This window comes from Heterodontus francisci, chromosome 19 (genome assembly GCF_036365525.1).
Source record: "Heterodontus francisci isolate sHetFra1 chromosome 19, sHetFra1.hap1, whole genome shotgun sequence".
In the NCBI taxonomy this organism is placed as follows: Eukaryota; Metazoa; Chordata; class Chondrichthyes; order Heterodontiformes; family Heterodontidae; genus Heterodontus; species Heterodontus francisci.
Genome location: NC_090389.1, coordinates 55,265,134 through 55,279,420, shown reverse-complemented (window position 1 = coordinate 55,279,420; position 14,287 = coordinate 55,265,134). Strand labels below are relative to the sequence as shown.

The 14,287-nt window shown below is 43.3% G+C and overlaps 1 protein-coding gene across 3 annotated transcripts in view; it reads right to left on the bottom strand.

Moving 5' to 3' along the window:
- dennd6aa (DENN/MADD domain containing 6Aa) overlaps positions 1-14,287 on the bottom strand; it is a 148,425-nt gene that overhangs the window by 115,031 nt on the left and 19,107 nt on the right. The gene's annotated exons all lie outside the window — the stretch shown is intronic.

Below are 14,287 nucleotides of genomic sequence, written 5' to 3'. Positions count from 1 at the left end.
GGTCCTGTCTCTGTTGTTCAGAGAGATAGACTAGCATTGTGTCTAATCCCTTTAAAATTTTGGTGTTTTCCAATTTTGCGGTAGTGGGTTCAAGTTTAAAGTTTTCAGGGCTCTTGTCCTTGTCCAGTTCATCCCCACTACTGCTGTCTTCCTCTATCGCTTTTACTGCCTGGTATACATTTACTGATCTGTCCAGTTCCCAAATGTAGTATCTTTAAAGGTCCCCTGCAGGGATAGCAGTACCACAACTTGATCCCCTGGTTTAAATTCATGGACGGCAGCTTTCTTTTCTGCCTGCCATTTCATTTTTTCCTGGGCAGTTTTGAGGTGTTTCAGGTACAAGCCTGGTAAAGTCTCTCCCGGAACGTGGTCGCATTGTTTAGTATCAAGGTTTCCTCTCTTTGTTCTAGGAACTTTTCCTTGATCAATTTTAGGGGGTCTCTCAGCTCATGTCCAAAAATCAATTCGAAGGGAGTAAAGCCTGTGGATTCATTGGGTGAATTCCTGGTAGCAAACAGCAAGAAAATTACTTCTTTGTTACAGTCGTAGGGGTATTCACCACAATGTGTTCGAAGTATAGTTTTTAAGGCCTGATGATACGGTTTCAGAGCCCCTTGTGATTGGGGGTGATGTGCTGAGGATTTCAGCAGGAGGCTTTGCATGAGCTCTTGGAACATTCGGGACATGAAATCGGTTCCCTGATTGGACTGTCTTTCTTTGGGGAGTCCAGATCTGGTGAAGAACTAGGTTAACCACTTGACCACGGCTTTGGTAGTAATTTTCCTCAAGAGTATGCTTCTGGGAATCTGGTGGCCATATCCATGATAGTTAACATGTACTGATCACCTATCTTGGTTTTGGGTAGGACTCCCACACAATTGATTAGAACTCTACTGTTAAGATCCTGTAAATTTTTTTTCGGGAAGAATGCAGTACACCTGTAAGGCTGGAAAGGGAGCAGTACTGCTTTAAAGCAGCAAGCTCTAAAAAACGGAGTAAAAGAATGCATTCTCGTTGCCCCGGGATACAGTCATTCGGAGACTGTGAGTCAAAGAGTGCATTCTCGTTGCCCAGGATAGAGCCATTCAGGACCAGAGATTGAGAGATACATTGTTACAATTTAATTTTGAACTGGCTTATAGTGGAAACAGACTGTTCTAACTCAGAGAAACAGACAGACAGCTATGTGGTAGAACCTGAAGGGAGAAACAGACCATTTAAACTGAAGGAAGAGAACAGAATTTGGACGGTTTATTTATTATTCTCCCACAAAATTCTAAAAAGTCAAGCCAAAAACAGAGATCTCTGATAATTTAAAGTGAAGGAAGGGAAGTTAGACTATAACAATCTTTTATCCCTCAAAAATTCTAAAGCCAATTTTTTTTTTTTTTTAAAAAGAGATACAGCACTGAAACAGGCCCTTCGTCCCACCGAGTCTGTGCCGACCTAAAACCACCCATTTATACTAACCCTGCAGTAATCCCATATCACCTATCTACACTAGGGGCAATTTACAATGGCCAATTTACCCATCTACAAGTCTTTGGCTGTGGGAGGAAACCGGAGCACCCGGCGAAAACCCACGCGGTCACAGGGAGAACTTGCAAACTCCGCACAAGCAGTACCCAGAATTGAACCTGGGTCCCTAGAGCGGTGAGGCTGCAGTGCTAACCACTGCGCCGCCCCCCCCAAATTGATTCATTAAAAAGTGTTTGCAACTTGTTAATTGTTGAAATTCATCGTTGGAGAAGGAAAGCATCAATTTCAACTTTTGAGTTAGACTACAGACTGTTTTACTGTTGAAGAACCTTTTTTTCCCTCATCGGATGGCTGCGAGGACTTCAAGCAATCTTGGACTGTTCCACACCTGGCAGGAGTGTAAATCTGCAAGGACTCTAATTTTTTCTATTTTAAATATTGTTTATATCTTAGTAACATTTATGAATTTAGTTTTTCTAATTAAGCAGTTGATCTGTTGATTTAAAGACACCTGGTTTTGGTTAGCCTCATTCGGGGATTAATAGATGCTACAATTTGGCTGGGTCCTTCTTTAATTTGTAAAGCTTAAAATGATATGTTAATTCAATCCTGTCCCTCCACAGATTGCCTAACAGTGCGTTTCTCCCACCACAATCAGAATCGTATATTTTGAGGGGGGCCTTGACTGGAGCGGTCGGTCGCAACATGTACTGAAAAGGTTCTTTGAAAGTATGAATGGGGATCAGTGGTGCAGGTTTAATGGTAGGTTGGGGTTTCCCAATAATCTGGCAGAATTTAACCATATCCTTGTGGATTTGTGGCCAGTAAAAGTATTGGCCAATTCGGGCTTGGGTCTTTTGGATACCCACATGCCCCGCCATAGGGATTTCATGGGCAATTTGCAGAATGTCGCTGCGATATTTAGGAAGGACCACAATTTGGTGAACTAGTGTCCATTCCTCCCCTGCGGGTCACTGTTGGGGCGAGCGGTCTCCATTTCCTCATTAAAATTTCATTTTTAAATAACACTCAGGCAGCTTCTCTGCATCTGCCTCAGAATAAGGTGTCTATGCTATCTTTTTTTAAAATCAGGGTCTGCTTTTCAGGCTTCAATTATGGAGGGTCGCGTTTCAGCCAGCCAGACCTCAGTCATCAGGCTGATTTTCTGGTTCAGCTCTCTCTGGGGGAGCTTGCATGGCCATGGCCCTTGTGACTGCATAGGCAGGAAAGATTGCAGGAATTTCCTTCTGTATCTGCTCTGTCTCTTTGGCCTCATTTGGCTCGTCTAATATTACTGGGGCTGTAACCACCTTACTTCCAGCCAAATCATTTTTGAGTGGCAAGTCTATTTGGCCATAGGTAGACTAGAGACAATTCCTACAGTAACTGTCCCAGAAACCTGGTCGCACTGCGTGAACCCAATACAGGGGTCGACATGTATCCACCTTAATTCTTTTTACCAGAACTGTCGCTTTTAGCGAGCTGTCTGGTGGGAAAAACATTCCTTTACCCAGCATAACAGATTAAACGGCCCTGGTGTCTCGAAGCAGGATAATGCGTTTACTTGCCTCACTAGAAGGGTATGGGGTCACCGTTCCTTTTAAAACGAAACCCTGATAGCCTTCAGGACTTTTCTCTACTTCTCCTGTATCTATGGCAGTATTCTTTGTGGAGTTCTTTCCCACGGCTAGGGCCTCAGTCGGATCTGCCGGGGCACACTTTTCTTGGTTAACCTTGTGCACCGCTACAAGATTAATAAGCTTCCCCTTTAACTTCCAGCAGTCAGCTTTGATATGCCTGTTTTACTACAGTGGAACACACAGGTCTATGGTACACATTCTATGATTCCTGCCCTCTACATTTTCTTTCCTTACTGGTGGAGGGCTTCTTGTGTGCTCACCTTTTGTTTCTCTGTTGCTAAAACTCCATCAATTTCCCACTTTCAACCCATTCTGAACCTCTGGGAATTATCATGAAAGGCTTTTCCCTCAGTAAAGGGTTTGTGTGAGAGATCAAAGTCATCTGCCATGTCAGCAGCTTCTCTCACCCACTGAATTCTTTATTGTTCTACAAGAGCTCTTATACTACTTGGAATATTATTTAACTCTTCCAGCAAAATAATTTCTCGAATTTTCATATGAGGGTTCTAGCTTGAGACACCGTACCAAACGATCAAAAGCCATACGTTTGATTCTTTCAAATTCAAGGTCTGTGTGGATCTTTTCTGGGTGTGTTGGAATTTCGGTCTATTTCCTTCCAGTACCGTCTGATATGCATTTAGAATTACAGTTTCAGTTTGTTCATAATCAGACGAACTTTCTTCTGATAACAGGGAAAGAGCTTCACCCACGTACTCGCCTTTGTAAGAAGAGAGCGCAGAATTCTTTCGGCCATTTTAACCTGGTTGCTATTTCCTCAAATGAGATAAAATATGATTCAATCTCCTCCTCATTCAATTTTGGCACTATTCTTGAGTGTGCCAGGACAAAGTTTTGCTCTAAATTGAGGATAAGGTTTGAGTGACTAGCAGCATTTTCATTTTGGGTTTGAAGTCTCTAACTCAAACCTTCTGGCTGCTTCCTCTCTTTGTATCTCACTTTCCTCTTTTTCCTTTTGAAACTGCATCTCTTCCCTTTGCAACTGTTTTTCCCTTTCCTCTTTTTCTTTTCGAAGCTGAAACTCCCTTTCTTCTTTTTCCTTTTGAAGTTGCAGCTCTTCCTTTTTCAATTGTAACTAGATTCCAGTGAGAATTATGTTTTCAGACTCTGATTCTAGGCTTTCTTCTTCTAGTTCAAGGTTTAGTTTAAAATGGTTGGCTAGACTTTTCACCAGTTCAGGTTTCTTTGTTTTTGTCTGAAAGTGATTCCTACCTCTGTAGCTAAGTTTTTTAAATCTTCAACACTTAACTTGTTTAATTCATGGGATATCTCTCCCTGCTCTACAAACTCCTTAGCCTTAAATGTGGCCATTTCTTTTGTTTCTGGCACCATAGAGAAAAGACAGAAGGCTATAAGAAAACCTGTTGCTTTATTTTTCCCCAATTTCCTCCCATTTTCCAAATCTCTCGATTGTCTGGCGGCTCAGATCCTGGCTTCAAGCCCGCAATTTATTATGGCCACGTGGTGTGACGTGGGTGATTCCCACTGTTCAACTCCCCCATCTGACTGCAGCAAGTGTATTTATATTAAGAGTTTGGCCCCTTTGTGCTTTATTATTCAAATAAACAAACAGCAACAGGTTTTCTTGTAGGTTTTTAAAAACATTAGGTCAATTGTTTATTGATCAATACGCCTTATCCAGAAATTGTCACAATTGCATTCACTCATGCATTTACTCTCTCTCACACACATACGAAGAAACAGAGTAGGGACAGAGGTGGGTGGGTTTTTGTGGGGGCAGGAGGGTTATGATAAACTTGTTGAATTCTCTTGAGACACGGGTTATAGAGGGTTGCAGGCCTGTGATGATCGTAGATTTCTCTCTTGATTGAAGATTCTGTTGAACATAGTGGGCCACTTCTAGCTCTCTCTCTCTGCTGTATGATGTAGATGCCTGATTTTTTCCAGCAGGGCATGTGCTTTCTGGAATGTCAGCAGTTACAAGTAGCTTCACCTTCTGGGTCAGTTTCTCTCTCTCTCTGGGTTTCATCATCACCTTTTGGCTTTGAAGATTTGTCCTTTGTCAGACTATTTGAATATACAAAAAAGTTAATCCCCTTCTCGTCGGTGGCCATTCTAGACCATTGTTCACTTTTTAAAATAAAGGTTCATTTTTTAAAGACAAAGTCCATTTTCTTATAACTCCGTTACTCTGTGAATGTTAATTGAGTTTATGTGATTGAAAGCAGAAATTAGGGTTGAAGTAGGACAATGAGGACAGCAAAACAATCACCTAATTTGAATGGACTCTGAGGGGGATGGAGTAATTGGAAAGGATACAGCAATTTTGGCAGTGGCTGAATATGATTGCTTTGCTATTTCCAGTGTTTAGCTCGCAGAAATTACAGTACAATCAAGATTGGATTTTGGACAAGAAATTCAATAGGTCAGAGACAGTAGACGAGTGTAAAGAGGTGATGGGGATGTAGAGCTGGGTGTCATCAGCCTGGCTGTGGAATCATAGAACAGAATCATAGAAAGTTTAAGGCACAGAAAGAGGCCACTTGGCCCATCGTGTCTGTATGGGCCGACAAGCGATCCACCCAGTCTCATCCCACCTTCCAGCATTTGGTCCATAGCCTTGCAGATTACGGCACTTGAGGTGCATATCCAGGGTCCTTTTGAATGAGTTGAGGATTTCTGCCAATACTCACGTGCGCGTGGCACTGCGAGTAATCTGTAGATGACTACTTTTGAGGTCCTGCTGGCTAATTTCTTACCTAACTCCCTAAATTCTGACTGCAGGACCACATTCATCTTTCTACTTATGTCCGATGTGGACCTTGACTGCTGGCCGTTCACCCTCCCCCTTCAGGATGCTCTGCAGCTGTTCAATAGCATCCTTGACCCTGGCACCAAGGGGGCAACCCACCACCTTGGATTCACGTCTGTGGCCACAGAAATGCCTGTTTGCTCCCCGGACTACTGAATCATCTATCACTATGGCTCTTCCAGTCTTCCCTGTACCCTAATGAGCAGTTGAACTATCCATGGTGCCATGGACTTGGCTCTGGCTGCACTCCCCAGGTGAAGCATCACTTTCCTTAGTATTTAGAACTGAATACCTGTTGGAGAGTGAGATGCACTCAGGGGTCTCCTGCACTACCTGCCTAATTCTTTTTGACTGCCTGGCAGTCACCGATTTCCCCTCTCCCTGCATACTCTTAAGCTGTGTGGTAACCACCTCTATAAACGTGCTATCCACGTAGCTCTCATCCTCACGAATGCATCGCAGTGTCGCCAGCTGCCGCTGAAGTTCCAAAACCTGGAGCTCAAGCTGCTGCAATTGACAACACTTCCTGCACAAATGGCTTTTCAGGATACGGGAAGCATCCTGGTGCTCCCACATAACACAGGAGGTGCACTCTCAAGGTTGAAGCACCCCTGCCATTCCTTCATTTATTAGTTGACCCTTTGCTGCTGCTAAAATAAAGAAATCTTACCAATACTACAACACCTTCCAATTATTAATAAAACTTTATTAGTACTGATAAATCCTACTAATAATCAATACAATTCACTAGTTAAAATAAACCTTATTCAAAAAAAAGATAATACTCACCAGCTACTCACTCGTCCCTTGTTATTAATACTTCACTTTTTACTCGTTTTTCGTCTGCCAGTTGTTGAGACACTATAACCCGGCTATTTACACACGCACCCTAACAGTAGTGCACTAACCCAGCTATTTACAGATACTCTGTAACAGCAGTTACTCACCAACCAATCACCCTGCAGCTTTCCTGTGATGTCACTGGTCACTTTTTTTTTCAAACTCAGGCGCACCTGGACTCCTGTCCGCTGCCTTCCCAGAAGGTAAGTGCTGTAGGCCGCGATCCTTGGGCTTTATTTACCTGCTCCCCACTCCATGTTCGTCCTGCAGGAACGTTGCTCTCCCAGAAGGTAACTGCTACAGGCTGCAACCCTCGGGCTGTATTTAACTGCTCCCCGCTCCATGTTCTTCCTGCAGGACTACCCCTGTCTACTACTCTCCTGGAAGGCAAGTGCTGTAGGTCGTGATCCTCGGGCTTTATTTAACTGCTCTCCACTCTGCTCCTCCCTCAGGTGTGCTCCTCTCCCGGAAGGGAAGTCTGGGAATCTTCCCTATCTGTGCTTTTGTGTAGAGTTTTTCCCAAGTCATGTTTTTCATATTTCTGAAAATAATAATTTTGTGAAAAATATTCTAGTCATCAGATAAATCTGCTATTAAAGTATCCCGAATAAAGAGTAAAGAAGGCATACGAAGGTGAACATGACACAGACAATTCTGCAGTCCTTGCACATCTACTAGCCAGTGACACAGTGCTACATTTAGCAATTAACTGAAATTACTGTTTCAGTTAAGAGGCAAGGTAAGTTTCTTACAGTTTTAAACAGGGGTGTACAAGCTCTGTGAGAGTAGCTGTAGCTAGTTGTGACGAAACCGCACGTGACAAATGGAAACATATCAATTTTGTAATATGGAACACTATTTGAACTTTTACTGGACATTTTAAACAAGTTATGTTCAAAGACCACAGAGCTGAATGGCTGAAAACTTGGCTGCACATTTGCAATCTGAGAGACAGTTGAATAGAGAGACAATGGAAGTGCTCCCTGATTCACTTAGCATAACTGGGCTGGGCAACAGCGATGATCAAAAGATACCGAGAGCCATTGTTGGTGTAAGAGCCAGCACTCCACCACCCCTCCTCCTCTGCCCACACCGAGTGTGTCAGCTTTAACCCTCACAGGCGATGCTGTTTCAAACAAAGAGCTGGTCACATGACTAAGCTGCTGGCCAACCTGGGAATTGATTGAATTGTGCCTCATAGAAAAGTTTGGGGCAGACAGCAATTGAACTTCAAGAAGAAAGCACCCCTCTCTCTTTCCAGAAGGCATTTGACAAGGGGCCACATAAAAGGTAGGAGCTCGTGGTGTAAGGGTTAACAGATTAGCATTGATAGAAGATTGGCTGGCTGGCAGAAAACAGAGATTATGCATAAATGGGTCCTTTTCTGATTTGCAGGATGTGACGAGTGGAGTCCGGCAGGGGTCTGTGCTGGGACCTCAACTTTTTACAATTTATATCAATGACTTTGATGAGGGGAGCAATGGCATGGTAGCTAAATTTGCAGATGACACAAAGACAGGTAGGAAAGTATGTTGTGAAGAGGACATATGGAGGTTGCAGAACGAGATAGATGGGTTGAGTGAGCGGGCAAAAATCTGACAGATGGAATATAATGTGGGAAAATGTGAAGTTGTTCACTTTGGCAGGAAGAATAAAAAAAGCAGAGTATTACTTAAACGGGGAACGACTGCAGTATTCCGAGGTGCAGAGGGATGTAGGTGTTCAGTGCAGGAGTCAGAAAAGGTGAATATGCAGGTACAGCAAGTAATAAAGAAGGCTAACTGAATGCTATCCTTTATTAAGAGAGGAACTGAAAATAAAAGTAAGGATGTTATGCTTCAGTTATACAGGGCATTGGTGAGACCACATCTCGAATACTATGTGCAGTTTTGGTCTCCTTATTTAAGGAAGGATGTGAATGCATTGGAGACGGTTCAGAGGAGGTTTACTAGATTGATACCTGGAATGAGCGGGTTGTCTTATGAGGAATGGTTGGACAGACTGAGCTTGTTTTCACTGGAGTTTAGAAGAGTGAGGGGAGACTTATTGAAGTAAATAAGATCCTGAACGGTCTTGACAGGGTGAATGTGGACGGGATGTTTCCACTTATTAGATTAGATTAGAGATACAGCACTGAATCAGGCCCTTCGGCCCACCGAGTCTGTGCCGACCATCAACCACCCATTTATACTAATCCTACACTAATCCCATATTCCTACCAAACATCCCCACCTGTCCCTATATTTCCCTACCACCTACCTATACTAGTGACAATTTATAATGGCCAATTTACCTACCAACCTGCAAGTCTTTTGGCTTGTGGGAGGAAACCGGAGCACCCGGAGAAAACCCACGCAGACACAGGGAGAACTTGCAAACTCCACACAGGCAGTACCCAGAATCGAACCCGGGTCCCTGCAGCTGTGAGGCTGCAGTGCTAACCACTGCGCCACTGTGCCGCCCCCTGGTGAATCCAGAACTAGGGGACACTGTTTGAAAATTCGGGGTCGCCCTTTTAGGACAGAGACAGAGAAGAGGAGAAATTTTTTTCTCTCAGAGGGTTGCGCGACTTTGGAATTCTCTGCCTCAGAAGGAACATTGAATATTTTTAAGGCGGAGGTAGATTGATTCCTTTGCCCAACAAGAATCTAAAATTATCGGGATAGATGGGAGTGTGGAATTCAGACAGAAATAAATCAGCCATGATCTTATTATAGGGCAGAACAGGCTCAACGGGCTGAATGGCCTACTTCTGCTCCTAATTTGTATGGTCATATTTCTCCTCCTCTATCTGTGTGTGTGTGTTTATCGCATATGCATGCTAGTGTGGTTGTGTTGGATATTTTTAGTAACTTTAACTGAGTTAGAGTGTTAAGGTTAATAAAACTTACATCTTTCTTGTTTAAACCTAAGAAAGCCTGTCCGACTGGTTCCATAACATTACAATTAGAGAGCAGTGAGTAAGTTCTCACTTGAGAAGGTGGTGGTAAGCTGCGTTTTTGAACCGCTGCAGTCCATATGAGGTAAGTACACCAACAGTGCTGTTAGGAAATGAGTTCCAGGATTATGACCCAGCGACAGCGAAGGAACGGCGATATAGTTCCAAGTCAGGATGGTGTCTGACTTGGAGGGGAACTTGCAGGTGGTGGTGTTTCCATGCATTTGCTGCCTTTGTCTCTTCATTAAATCAATCCGTCTGATGTTCCTCCAATTGAAGTTCACTGAATGTGAATCCTCCTTCACTTTCAAAGAATTAGCTTTGGCCTTGTCCAAGATAAAACACCAGTAAAGACCTCTTACTAGTTGGTAGAGGTCACGGGTTTGGAAGGTGCAGTCTAAGCAGCCTTGGTGAGTTGCTGCAGTGTATCTTGTAGATGGTACACACTGCTGCCACTGTGCGTCAGTGGTGGAGGGACTGAATGTTTGTAGATGGGGTGCCAATCAAGCGGGCTGCTTTGTCTTGGATGGTGTTGAGCTTCTCGAGTGTTGTTGGAGCTACACCCATCCAGGCAAGTGGACAGCATTCCATCACACTTCTGATTTGTGCCTTGTAGATGGTGGACAGATGGTTATTCGCCACAGGATTCCTAGCCTCTGACCTGCTCGTAGCTACGGTATTTATATGGCTACTCCAGTTCAGTTTCAGATTGTCTACACTGAGTGCTGCTGGAGGGCATGGGGTATGAAGGAGGGAGTTTGGTAAGTGAGGGAGTTCAGTAAAGAGGGGAACTATAAATGAAGAAAAAATAAATTTAATTAAATTAACACAATAAATATGGCAGGACAGGTGATGTATCACAGCTGCAGTACGTGAGAGCTCCCGAATGCCACAGCAATCCATGGTAACCATGTCTGTAGTAAGTGTCCATGTCTTGAGGAGCTTTGGCTCAAAGTCATTGAGTTGGAGACCGAGCTGCAGACACTGCGATGCATCAGGGAGGGGGAAAGTTACCTGTACACTGTGTTCCAGAAGACAGTCACACCCCTTAGGATAGGGTTGTCGGTTTTGGTCAGTGGTCAGGGACAAGAGGTTGTGACTGTGTCATGCAGGTAAGGGGATCGACAAGGTGGGAGTGGAGGAACATCAGCCCTTGCAACTGAGCACCAAGTTCGAGGTTCTTGCAGCTTTTATGGACAAGAGCGAGGGCTATAGTGTGGATTAGCAGACTGACCAGGGCACCATGGTGCAGGAAGCTGTTGAAGTGGGTGGGGGGGGGGGGGGAGCAAAAAGGAAAGTAGTGGTATTAAGGGACAGTATTGTTAGGGGGATTGACACTGTTCTCTGCAGAAAAGAGCAGTAGTCCAGCAGTCTGTGTTGCCTGCCCGGTGCCAGGATTTGGGATATCTGCTCAGGGCTGGAGAGGAACTAGGAGGGGGAGGATCCAGTCGTCATAGTCTATGCAGGTACGAACAACATAGGCAGGACAAGGAAAGAGGTTCTGCATAGTCAGTTTGAGGAGCTAGGCACCAAATTAAGAAGCAGAACCTCAAAAGTAGTATTATTGGGATTATTACCTGAGCCACGTGCAAATTGGAGTAGGGCAAATAAGATTAGAGAAATTTTTGTATGGCTCAAAGACTCACGGTATAAGTGGGTTCCGGTTTGTGGGGCACTGGCACCAATACTGGGGAAAGTACAGGCTGTACCATTGGGACAGTCTACACCCAAACCGTGCTGGGATCAGTGTTCTCGCTAGCTGCATAACCAGGGAAGTAGAGAGGGTTTTAAACTACATAGTGGGGGCAACAGTAACCTCACGGTAGGACAGGGTATAAAAGGAAGATATACTGGATGCTTGTCAGAAAGGTACAGAGAAAATCATGGGGGATATTAATCTACATTTAGACTGGAAAAAATCAGATGGGCGAAGGGAGCCTAGATGAGGAGTTCATAGCATGTTTTCGGGATAGTATCTTAGAACAGCACATTCTGGAGCCAGCCAGAGAGCAGGCTATACTAGACCTGGTATTGTGCAACGAGATAGGATTAATTCATGGCCTCATAGTGAAGGCGCCCCTAGGCAGCAGCGATCATATGATGGAATTTTATGTTCAGTTTGAGGGAAAGAACAGTGGGTCCAAGATGAGTATTTTAAACTTAAATAAGGACAACTTTGAGGGCAAGTAAGCAGAGCTTGCAAAAGTGAACTGGCAAAGTAGGTTAAGGGATAGGTGAGTAGAAATGCAGTGGCAGACATTTAAGGGGATATTTCAGAATACACAGAATAGATACATTACAAGAAGAAAGAAAAATTCCAAGGTGAGGACCCACCATCCGTGGTTAGCTAAAAAAGTTAAAGATTGTATCAAACTGAAAGAAAAAGCAGACAATTGCACAAAGATGGGTGGCAGGTCAGAAAATTGGACAGAATATAAAAAGCAGCAAAGAATGACTAAAAGATTGATAAGGAGGGAAAAATTAGAGTACAAGAGAAAGATGGCCAGAAATATAAAGACAGATAGTAAGAGTTTCTATAGTTATTTAAAAAAGAAAAGTTAACAAAGTGAGCGTTGGCCCTATAGAAAGTGAGTCTGGGGAATTAAGAAGGGAAAATAAGGAGATGGCAGATGAATTGAACAGGTATATTGCATCGGTCTTCACTATAGAGGATACAAGTAACATCCCAGAATTCGCTGTAAATCAGAAAATGGAAGGGAGAGAGGAATTCAAGAAAATTACAATCACTGGGGAAGTGGTACTGAGCAAATTGTTGGAGCTGCAGGCTGACAAGTCCCCGGGTCCTGATGGACTTCATCCTAGGGTCTTAAAAGAAGTGGCTAGTGAGAGAGTTGATGTGTTGGTTTTAATTTTCCAAAATTCCCTAGATTCGGGGAAGGTTCCATTAGATTCGAAAATAGCGAATGTAACTCCTTTATTCAAAAAAGCAGGGAGACAAAAAGCAGGAAACTACAGGCCAGTTAGCTTAAAATTTGTCATAGGGAAAATGTTAGAAGCTATTATTAAAGACGTTATAGCAGGGCACTTAGAAAAATTCAAGGTAATCAGGCCGAGTCAACATGGTTTTGTGAAAGGGAAATCATGTTTAACCAATTTATTGGAGTTCTTTGAAGAAGTTACATGTGCTGTGGATAAAGAGGAACAGGCGGATGTATTGTACTTAGATTTCCAGAAGGCATTTGAAAAGGTGCCACATCAAAGGTTATTGCGGAACATAAAAGCTCATGGTGTAGGGGGTAACATTTTGGCATGGAAAGAAGATTAGCTAGCTAACAGGAAACAGAGAGTAGATATAAATGGGTCATTTTCTGGTTGGCAAGATGTAATGAGTGATGTGCCACAGGGATCAGTGCTGTACCTCAACCTTTTACAATTTATAAAATGACTTGGATGAAGGAACCGAAGATATGGTTACTAAATTTGCTGATGACACAAAGATAGGTAGGAAAGTAACTTGTGAAGAGGACATGAGGAGGCTACAAAGGGATATAGATAGGTTAAGTGAGTGGACAAAGATCTGGCAAATGGAGTATAATGTGGGAAAATATAAAATTGTCCACTTTGGCAGGGAAAGTAAAAACAAAAGCATATTATCTAAATGGTGAGAGATTGCAGAGCTTTGTGATGCAAAGGGATCTGGGTGTCCTAGTGCATGAATTGCAAAAGGTTAGTATGCAGGTACAATACAGAATTAGGAAAGCTAATAGAATGTTATTGTTTATTGCGAGGGGAATTGAATACAAAAGTAGGAAGGTTATGCTTCAGTTATACAGGGCATTGGTGAGACCACAGCTGGAGTACTGTGTACAGTATTGGTCTCCTTATTTAAGGTAGGATGTAAATGCGTTGAAAGCAGTTCGGAGAAGGTTTACTAGACTAATACCTGGAATGGGCAGGTTGTCTTATGAGGAAAGGTTGGACAGGCTAGGCTTGTAACCGCTGGAGTTTAGAAGACTAAGAGGCAACTTGATTAAAACTGAGATTCTGAGGGATCTTGACAGGGTGGATGTGGAAAGGATGTTTCCTCTTGTGGGAGAATCTCGAACTTGGGGTCACTGTTTAAAAAGAAGGGGTTGCCCATTTAAGACAGAGATGAGGAGAAATTTTCTCTCAGAGGGTCGCAAGTCTTTGGAACTCTCTTCCTGAAAAGGTGGTGGAAGCAAAGTCTTTGAATATTTTTAAGGCAGAGGCAGATAGATTCTTGATAAGCAAAGGGGTGAAAGGTTATTGGGTGTAGGTGGGAATGTAGAGTTGAGATTACAATCAAATCAGTCATGATCTTGTTGAATGACACAGCAGGCTCAAGGGGCTGAGCGGCCTCCTCCTGCTCCTAACTCGTATGTTCATAAACTGCACCATCTTGCTGCAGGTCACCAGGATCAATTTTTATGCCTATAGCTGAGCCTCTTTAGCGTTGTAATATTAAGTATTGTGCTCGATATGTACGCATCAAGAAGGTCACTGATGCGTTGAACTGGATGGCAGCCCTACTGTTTATTTTCCTGATATCACATGACATGCATGCGTCTTCACACCACATTGGTGCTTTTCCCAAAGTTCAACAGATCAATGATAGCT